Source organism: Mus musculus, chromosome 7 (assembly GCF_000001635.26).
Source record: "Mus musculus strain C57BL/6J chromosome 7, GRCm38.p6 C57BL/6J".
NCBI lineage: Eukaryota > Metazoa > Chordata > Mammalia > Rodentia > Muridae > Mus > Mus musculus.
The window spans coordinates 17935288-17945988 of NC_000073.6; positions in this window are offsets into that span (position 1 = coordinate 17935288).

Here is a 10701-nt window from a genome sequence, read left to right on the forward strand (position 1 = left end):
AGAGAGGCCTATTGGACTTGCAAACTTTATATGCCCCAGTACAGGGGAACGCCAGGGCCAAAAAGGGGGAGTGGGTGGGTAGGGGATTGGGGGGTGGGTATGGGGGACCTTTGGGATAGCATTGAAAATGTAAATGAGGAAAATACCTAATAAAAAAAAAGAGATTATTCATGAGAAAACATGAAAGAGAATGCAAAATCTTTTCAGCTGTGGAAAAGCAATAGATGTATAAACGAAGGTGGCCTGAGATTTCTAAGGACCAGAGTGTGTGAACTGAACCTCTTGGTTAGAGTTTACTTTGCTTATTCCATGCATCCTTCTTTGGGTTCTGAACCCCAACAGTACAAGACTCTGGCACTCCACCTCACTAGTGTTATCCCATTTCATCTGGTAGAATGGCCCATGTGGTCCCACACACATAGAATATAGGATTTTTTTTCTATTTCTGTGAGAAATATCATGGAGGTTTGATTGGGATTGCATTTAGTCTGCAAATTACCTTGTTAGAATGGTTATTCTCATAATATTGATTATACCAACCTATAAGCATGAGTAAGATATCATCTCATTTTCTAATGTATTCCTCAATCTTTTATTTTAAATCGAAAAGGATGTTCATTTATTTCCAAAATTCTAGAGACTTCCTGATTCACATACTACCAAGATCAGATTTAGACAGTGATTTATGACTTTGTTCTGTAAGAGTAAAATTTCAGGAAACTGCTTCCAATTTGGAATGTGGAATTTGGGGTAACTAAAATCTGTGTTTCTAGCTGTGGTCACTCAAAATGTTTCCAGAATAAACTACCATTTTTCCTTTTAATAGAAGAGCTGTGACTTTTGTTTTGAGAACAGTAGCACCTGTGTTAACACATATAGATCCGAGGAACCCTTCCTTTTACTAAACAGACAATTTTTTTCCTAATGGAAAGAAGGTAACACTGTGATTCTCTCTGTTTAGCTATTTACAGAAAGTCCTATGGGACTCTGCAAAACTGAATTGCTTTTAATAACTACACTTAGAATTCACAGAAACAGGGGGCAATGAAATGTACTCTTAACACCTACAAGTGTCTTTTCATCCATGTTCTTCAGATGTAGTTGTTGTAACCTCAAAGCTGCCCCAACTAGCAACTTGTCATAATAACTCTGCTTCCTTTGTATGTGAACCTCTGACTCCAGCTTCACATTACTCTAGCCTTTTCCCAACTTTCTTTTCCTAACCAAGACTTTTCCATTGTGAGGGAATAGGGGGGTATTGAAAAGATCACTATAGTGTCTGCTTTCAGGAATTAAGTCAGAGTTGTCAATTTGGGGTTTTGCATTGGGTTCCTCTAGATTAATAGGATGATGTACACTACAAAGATGATTTGTTGTATTGACTTACGCAACAGGACACTGGATAGTCCAAAAATACTGTCTTCCTATTTAGAGGCTAAATAAGTGATAGCTACTTAGCCCAAGTGGTAGAAACTCCAGGGGTCACAGTTTCAAGTTGAAGACCTGGCCAGCCCTTAGAGAGATGCTGGTGTTGTATCTTTGCTGACAGGCTAAAGAATCTAATGTCTGATAGCTGTGAGTGACAGACACATTGCTTAGAAGGAATAGAGTAGACAGGTGCATGGATGTATTCCTCCTTCAATTCTGTTCCATCTCGGCTCCAAATCCATAGATGATGTCACCTACATTCAGGCTAGAACTTTTCCTGCATGTTACTTCCCCGCATGCCAAACATCTCTGGAAATACTTATATAGATATCTTCCTGGTTCTGCTTTACAATTCCTAGACATTTTACAGGTCCAGTTAAATATTCAAGCAAAAGCAAGCATCATAGATTAAAATTCAGTACTTTAAATGAACCCCTGGGAACTCTCAAAGGCTGTGTCACCAACAAAAGAGCACACACAAGCTCGTTCAAGGCTCCCAACAAGCATGTAGCAGAGTGCTGCCTTGTTAGGCATCAGAGAGAGAGGATGCACATAATGCTGTAGAGAAGTTATAATCCAGGGTGAGGGAATACTGGGGAAAAGGAAGTACCCTCTCAGAGGCTAAGGGAAGGGAGAATGGAGAGAAGAACTCTGTGATGTGGGACTGTAAGAGGGCAACATTTTTGGTGTAAATAAATGAAATAATTAATTAATAAAAATATGGGGGCAGTACAGAACTCTAATGGGAATATTGAACTTCTACCCCTTTGTTTCATTGGTCCAGCTGTATCTTAGGAGAGTACACAATCTTAACTATCTCTAGCTCCAGGAGATTCCATAAAGTGATCTGTCCTCACAGGGCTCTTGAACTCACAGTGAAGCGCACACACACACACACACACACACACACACATACACACACTATAAATCTTATAAAATAAAATGATTAAAAGAAGATGCAGGTATTCCAGTGGAAGAGTTTTGAGTAGGCATCTCCATTCCCCACAAATGATCTTGAGTGTGAGCAAAGATCTGAACTGCAGTCATGTGTGATTTATTGACAAACATGAGAAGAGAATTCATATAGAGTAGTCAGTGCTTTCAACCACTAAGTCATTACCCCAAGTCCCAGCCTGACTGTCAATGGTCGATTCCCCATACTGCTCAACTTACTATGGGATTATTGTTGCTCAGTGCAGCTTAAGGGGAAGATGTTCCATTTCTTCTTAATGTGCCAAATGATACAAAGTGGTAACTGTGACTGAGACAATTGAACTTGCATACTTTGTAATAGCCAGCAATCAATGTGCTGGGGTTTTCATACAGTGTCAGTGAGACAATGTACACCACTGAATTCTCTACACTTCAGAATGTCACAAAAGTGAAAACAGTTTTTCTACTACAAATGTGATATGCTGAGTATGAATCTTAAAAAAAATCCATGAGTTTGAAAATGTAATAGGCCCATTCCTTTTCTTTTTTACCTTTAGGATACCTAGTACAGTGCTTCTACTTTGTAAACAAAACCATCATGTCTGAATTTGTCTACTCTGTTGTACTTTTACACACACATTTTGCAGGAACATTTATCAGGACTCAAGCTGTTTAGGGAAATTGGAATATCATAATATTTTTCTGAATTTATCCTGATGAGAAAAGAATGTGTAGAGGGATACCTCAGCCAAAGAGTCTGAATAAGCTAAGAATGTGTTTCTCTCACCATTAATGTTGCCCTATGAAAGTTATTTGTGCTTCAGGTATGGTATATCTGAGGGAACTATAAAGTCTTATTAGAGGGTGACCACTAAGAAGTTTTGGCTCCACGTCATTTGTGTGACATCAAGTCACTCTGAGAGAGTAGGGGCAGGACTGGAACATGACCTGTTAGAGATAACAGAGCAGATTGGTTTACCACATGTCTAAGTCTCCTAGCTCATGAGACAAGACCATGCATTGCTGTGAGATCCACAGTTACTCGGCATCACTAACAGGCATCTTCTTTTGAATCTGCATGGTGAGCAGAGATGCACAGGTGCCTAGTTCATCAGGCAACTGTTCTGATGGTCTTGTGACACTTCACAGAATAATGAATATTCCCAAGCGATAAAGAGAGGACATAGATCCTTCTGTCTCTTCTGTGTCTGCAGGGATTAAGTCTAGCTCATTCTCTCTGCCAGGCAAATAGGAACAGATGCTGCTCATCTACACACATAGTCTATCCAAAAGTTAGGTGTTGTTCAGATATAAACCTACATTATAGACATTGCAGCATTCACTAACCATGTGTCCTATATCTGGGAAACTGGTATACAAAAAGAATGCCTGCCTCTGCAAATTTCTACAGAATTCCAGGACATTTTATCACTACAGATGAAATCATGTGTTATCTGTTGTGTCACTGTCACTTTTCCTGGAATGTATAGGAGAAGGCTTTGCTGTGTCCCTTCCATTAAATCTGTAATCTAACACTGGGCTAGCTTTGTTCAGGCTCACACAGACCATAGGTGGTATGTGAACATGGGCTATCTGTCTTCAGCCACATAGCTATTGTCTCTGCCAGGGAGGCCTTCTCAGGTGTCTATGGAGCAGGAAGTAGATGATGCTAATTTTGGTCATTCATAGCTTGAGAAGACAATTTGTTCAGGAAGCACACACAAATGGACATTTATATTTGACTCCAAATTTAACTAAATAAGACACGTGCCACTAGAAATTTTCTGCAGAATTGCAAGTAATAGACAGGAAATAACGTTTTCTAGTTTGCCACTGTCACAAATCTTGTAGGTAAGTGGCACTGTTTTGCTTCAACCTACACTTCAATAGACCCTACATCTAACACAGGGCTCTCTCTGCTCAGAGTTCTTGATTTAAAACAGCTGCTGCATCTTTTTATTTTCATCATAAAAATTGTTCTCTTTAGAGAAATAATTCTTACAAGTATTGGCTTCAGATATTGGATATTAGAAACAATGCTGTCATACAGGTATCATCTGAAACCACTAGCCTAGATCTAATGACTACACTCATCTCTTCCAGGCATAGTTCCATCAATTTCTTGTTCTCTACCTTCTACCAATTAGATCTGCCTCTGAAAGCATCCACCCAGGAGTGCTGCAGATATGTCTTCATGTATAATATCACAGGATGCTCTTGTAGAAGATCCAGTTCAATTTCTAGCACTCCCATGGTAGCTCATAAACATTTGTCAATCCAGTTCTATGGGATCTAGTGTGGACTGAGTTTTGTGGACACCAGGTATGTATGCGTTATAGAGATAAACATATAGTCAAAATTACTGAACACAAAAAAAGTTAAAGAAAAAAGCCAGTCATCTGCATTTCAGAAAATATATCTCATGGTACTGACCTGTTTGAGAAAATCATTATAGAACAATGACAAAAAACAATGGTTCTGATATAAGCTTGCATATAGCCTTTACCCTTCATTTCCCTAAATCATTCTGAGACTTATCCCCTGAGTTTCATCCTTTGCCTTTGCAGCCCTGTGGTTCATGTCAGTCTCCATCAAACACCTGAAAAAATTGGCCCATGTTATTGTCCAGCTTGGCTGAATTCTAATCATGCACCAGAGCTTATGTGTGAGATTTCTGTTCACACATCAAATCCTGTGGACAAGCTGTGGGTACTTCTCAGGAAGCTTAATGGGAAGTTTTATTCTGTCCTAATAAAAGACAGCTTTGAACAGTAAACCCTGGGAGGGTACTGGCCCAGGCTGAGAAGTGAACATCATTGCAGATAGAGGGATACAGATTTCTGTGGTGCCACAGGAAAGGAGAGACAATGGAGCAACAACTTCAGGTGCTAGGTCTGTACCATCAAGTTCTACAACTTAGCTCACATGTGACAAAGACTCATTGTCTAACTCACCAAAGGGCCCATCATCTCAGGGCTTCTCTTCTACCTGCCTGAGTCACATTTTGTCTAGTTTCCTAAGGGCATGTGTTGGGGTTAGAGATAAGAAAAACTACTACTGGATTAAAGAGGCCTTTGCAAGAATCAGAGGTCCCTCAAGAAGCCATTTCTCCATGTTGCCTACACAGCATTGCTACCCAAGTTCATATCATAAGTGTCAATTTTAACCCCACCAAGTGAAACATTAACTTGTGATACTGACCTCAAGATACAACCTCTCTATTGTGGTCAATTATCAGAGCCTTTCACATGGTCATGTGATGTATGTGTCTGAAGGAAATGTGGCTCTCAATTTACCTATTGCCACAATGAATGACTTAAGATTTTTATGAGTATTGAACTTGAAATATAGTGAGTACCAACAGGAATGTTAAAATTAACCTGAATGCTAGCTCAGAGTTTATTTGGTACTTTCATGACTGTAACTACCTACATGCCAAGACTAGACCATGACTCCCAATTTTAAAACCATGAACATCTCTAGGGTTCATGGCCCAAAGCATTCACATGGATATGTAGGTTGAAATTATCAGGTTTTATTATTCCAAGTCAAAGCTTTCTGACCCTTTCTTTGGTCATAATGTGCTTCATTACTGTTTGGAGTAGAACAAGGTTTCTCCCCGTGATGGAGAAATAGGGACATCTCAGATTCAGTCTTAGTGAATGCATGAGAGTACAGTTCAGACTTTTTGTGTGTTATCCAAGCAAAGTCATACTAAGTTATACCTTGCTCTACCTCTAAAGACAGTGCATTGGTATGTTCATTCATTCATTCATCCATTTGTTCATATTTTCATTCATTCACATGTATCTCACAGTTTTCCAGGTACTATATCTTCCCACAAATACTCTAGTTGCAATGAGCTATAAATCAGACTGACATCTAGAAGGCAATGTTAGGGTTTGAGTGAAACCACAAAGGCCACAGAGCCAAAAAAATGTGAAAGAAGGGCTGCGGAAATGGCTTGGTGTGTAACAGTAATTGTGGTTCTCTCAGAGGACTTGAGTTCAGTTCCCAGTACTCATCTTAGAAGACTTTACCCAACCTTAACTACCACCACTTCCAGGGGGGAATTTATATAGCCCACTGTCCTCAGAGGGCCCTTTAGTCATATAGTTCTGAAGCACACACACACAGACACACACACATACCATTAATATAAATCTCATAAGCATTAAATGTTAAAGAAATGACAGGTACTCTAGAGGAAGCAGTGAGGGAAGTCATCTACTGTACCCCACAGGTACTGTTGAGTTTGAGCAGACAGGTGTGATATATTCAGAAACAAGACAACATAGTTCAATACAAAGTAAAGGACACATTGATGAGAACTAATTGAAAAGGTGTCATGCCATGGTAGCTATTTTCCATCAAGATCTATACCCAAGACATAACCAATACCTATGAAAAAGTGAAACATAAAAACCAAAAAATTCTAGGCCTTTAGGCCCAGGCTTGATAATGTGACCTTTGTGACTCAATGCTCCAAGACATGCTAATCATAAAACCCAGCTTCCTGGGTTCAGCGAGTGTTCGTTCAAAGAAAATCACCCTGACCCACCTTGACCATTGCTGGAACCTGCTATGCAAATGTACTATTGTTAGAGGCTCATAGAAAACTGTCTTGACTTTCTACTTCCTCATGACTCTTAACTGGTATTTTTGGTATTTTCCAACAATGCCCTCCCCACCCCCTTGAGTTGTGTTTTCTTCCTTTAAATACTGCCTTACCTAGCTACTCAGGGAGCCACAGTCCTCTACCCCTGCATGGTGTATGACTGTGGGCCCCAAAGCGTTCTTGGAATAAAAAGTCCTCTTGCAGTTTGCATCAAGGCCGTTTCTTGTGAATGATTTGGGGTGTCATCTCACCTGAGTCAGAACATGGGGGAGTCCTCACATTGTGGTTCTTTCACATACATGGAGACAGAAACGTGAACACAACTGCTTAGGTCGTAGGACACAACTATCCTATTAAATGCACAAGTACCAAGATTCCAGAGTCTTCCTTCTACCTTAAATTTTAACTTATTTTTAAAAGAAATGTTTAAAGATTTATTAACATTTATGAGTGTTATACCTACATATGTTCCTTTGTATTAATTATACGTAGTGCCAGAAGAGAGCAGTAGAGTGTCCAGGTTTCCTAGGATTTCAGAAACAGGCAGGGGAGGCAGGCAATGCATGTGCTAGGATGCTACATCCACTCCAGTAGTGACAAGTGCAACAGGCCCCCAAAAAACCTAGCCATTGTCCCGAGGTGAAAAGTTCACAGAAACTTAGCCTCCTGGAATCGTGGCATCCTGTATAATGAATGCTCCAATGTTCTTGCTTTAGTTGGTAAACGGATCTGTGTGCTTTCCCTTAATATTGCTCTATTATAAGTGCTTCTAAGGATTGAATTTTTGACATATAGCTAAGTTAGATTCTTCACCAGTCCTAGGCAGTCGTTGCGCTGACCCTGGGCATGGATAGCTGTCACTGCCCTACACAGGAATTTACCATTATCTAGGAAGAAGGAAATTTGTGATCTAAGGAGGAACCAGAGTAGACACTTAGAACTATAGATAGCTGAGTTACACCCATACACAAGTATTTACAATGGCCTAGGGGGAAGGTGGACTATACAATAGACTAGAATAGGAACTATGGCAAGGGCACGAAGCCCTTGCCCCTGACTTCTAAGATTAAGTGGACCTTAGGTAGGGCTGCTTTTGATTCCCAGTTGTTAACATTGAATTTTATCCCAGTTGGTTCCTGCCAGTCCTTTGTAGGCATTCCTCTGTTTTGTGTAAGAATCCAGTAACCTCATTGTACCTTGCTGGTGTGTCACCTAATTTCCCTATTTTCTTCTGTATAAAAAGTTTGATGCTCAATTTGACAAATTACATTCAACCACACTCCCTTGTGTTGAGTCTGTCACCCCAAATCCCACCGACTCTATGCCCATCTGCTGGAACCCCTGATTTCCACGGATTGAGGGGGTTCTGATTAGGCCCGGTTTGTGACACTAGTAAACCACAATCTTTGAAATAGGAGCCTAAGCTCTCATCCTCTAAGTCATCTTTTCAGGTCCTAGCCTGAATTTTAATCGTCCTCTCCTCATACTGCTCAACTCATTATAAGATCACTGTTGCTCAATGAAGCTGAAGGGGAAGATGTTCAATTAGTACTCAATGTGCCAAAAAATGTTCAAGATTTTACTGATAGAAAGGGGTAAGTGCTGCTGACAGGGAAGAATATGCATAGTCTGTAATAGCCATCAGTGTCCTGGGACCTGCTCACAGTGTCAGAGAAACAGCGTACAGCAACGGATTCCCTAAAGTTTCAGAATGCCATCCAGGTGAAAACAGATGTTTTTCCCCTACAAATCTGATATGCTGTGGTGAAACATAAAGAAATCCACATGTTTCACCCTATAAACAATCCACATATTTTATTTTTACATATGTGTACCACGTTTCGTGAGTGTTTCTACTTTGTAAACCAAGACCATCATGTCTGGACTTGCCTACTCACTGTCAGACTTCCTTATATGTACATCTGACTTGAGCATTTAGTGCAGGACACATCTGGTATAGGGAACCTGAAATATCAGAAATATTTTTCTGAGTACATCCTACTTAGAATAAGTTATGTGTTGTCTTAATTCAGTCAAAGGACTGGAATAAGCCTAGATTTTTCATAAGGAATGAATGAATAAATAAATAAATAAATAAATAAATAAATAAATAAATAAGTAAATAATTATTTCACAATAAATGTAGCCCTCAGAAGGATCTTTGGATTTCAGGTGGGAGCTGTCTGAGGAACCTATCAAGTATTACTAAAAGAGAGACCACTACAAAGTCCTGGCTACAGGTCAGTGTTTTGAACTCCTGAGTTAAGGCCACTTAGGGAGAGTGGAGGCAGGGTTGGAACATAACCTATTGGAAATAACATAGTAGACTGATTTAATTCCTTTCTGAGTCTCCTAGTTCATGGGACCAGCCAGTGCACGTCTATGAGAACCACAGTTAGACTAGGACACCGGGGTATCTCCTTCTGACTCTGCATGTAGAACAGAGCTCTACAGATGCTCAGTTCATCAGGCAACTGTTCTGATATTTTTATGAAATCTCAAAGAATAGTTAAGATTCCCAAGGGGAGGAACAGAGAACATAGATCCTCCTGACACCTCAGTGTCTTCAGGAATTGAGTCCAATGCAGCCTCTTCTTCTGGAAAATAGGAACAGATGCTGCTCATCTAGATAGCTTTCCTGTCCCAAGCTTATGTCTTGTTCATATTTAAGTTGACATTATAGAGATTTCAACATTCACTATAAGAAAAATACTCCTTCCTGAGAAAATTTCTGCCAAATTCCTCTCCATGCTGCCTACTTCAGATGAAATCATGTGTTATCTGGTGTGTCACTGTCTCTTCTGGAATGTAAAGGAAAAGGTTTTCCTGTGTTCCTTTCAATAAGTCCTAAATCTAATACACCTCTCTCTCTCTCTCTCTCTCTCTCTCTCTCTCTCTCTCTCTCTCTCTCTCTCTCTCTCTCTCTCTCTCCCCCCCCCCCTCAGGCTCACACTGACCATGAGAAGCAGATGTGAAGCATGAGTAATCTGTCTGTAGTCAAGTATCTACTGTCTCTACCCTGAAGCTCTTCTCAGCTGTCTGTGGAGCAAGGAGGAGCTAATGTTATCTTGGCCATCCATAGCTTGAGGAGACATCTTGTTTGGGTAGCAAAACAAATGGACAGTTAGATTTGACTCCACATCTAAACCACATGACTAAATTCTATGTTTTCTGATATGATTTTGTCACTCCAGGAACATAAAGGACTAGTCTTTGCATTGTACCTCCCAGTACATATTGCATATAACACAAGGTTCTTTCTTCTCAGAGAGTCACTGATTTCAGTCAGATCAATTTTTGCTATGTTTCATATTGGGTAGTTAGCAGAATTTTGAACTGCTTTTGGTCTCAAGTATGAGACCTGTACACACAAAGAGTCCCACGGACAGGCTGTGGGTGCTGCTCAGGAAGCTTAATAGGAAGTCTTATTCAGTCCTATATGCAAGAGAACTTTGAACAATAAAACTTGGTAGGGAACTGGTCCAGAATTATCAGTAATGATCAGAATCCCCCAGCTCCAGGTAGGCCATGAGTCAGTAAAAATAAGGATGCTCTAAGGAGCTCTGACCTCAGTTTTAAGGCATTTATTATCAAGCTTTGTAGTATAGCTTGCATATGACAAAGACTGTTTCTCCCATTCAGCAGAGGGGCTTGTATTAGAGAACTCAGATCCTCTAGCATCCTCCTGTGAGTCAACTTCTCTCAGTTTTTAAGGACATGGA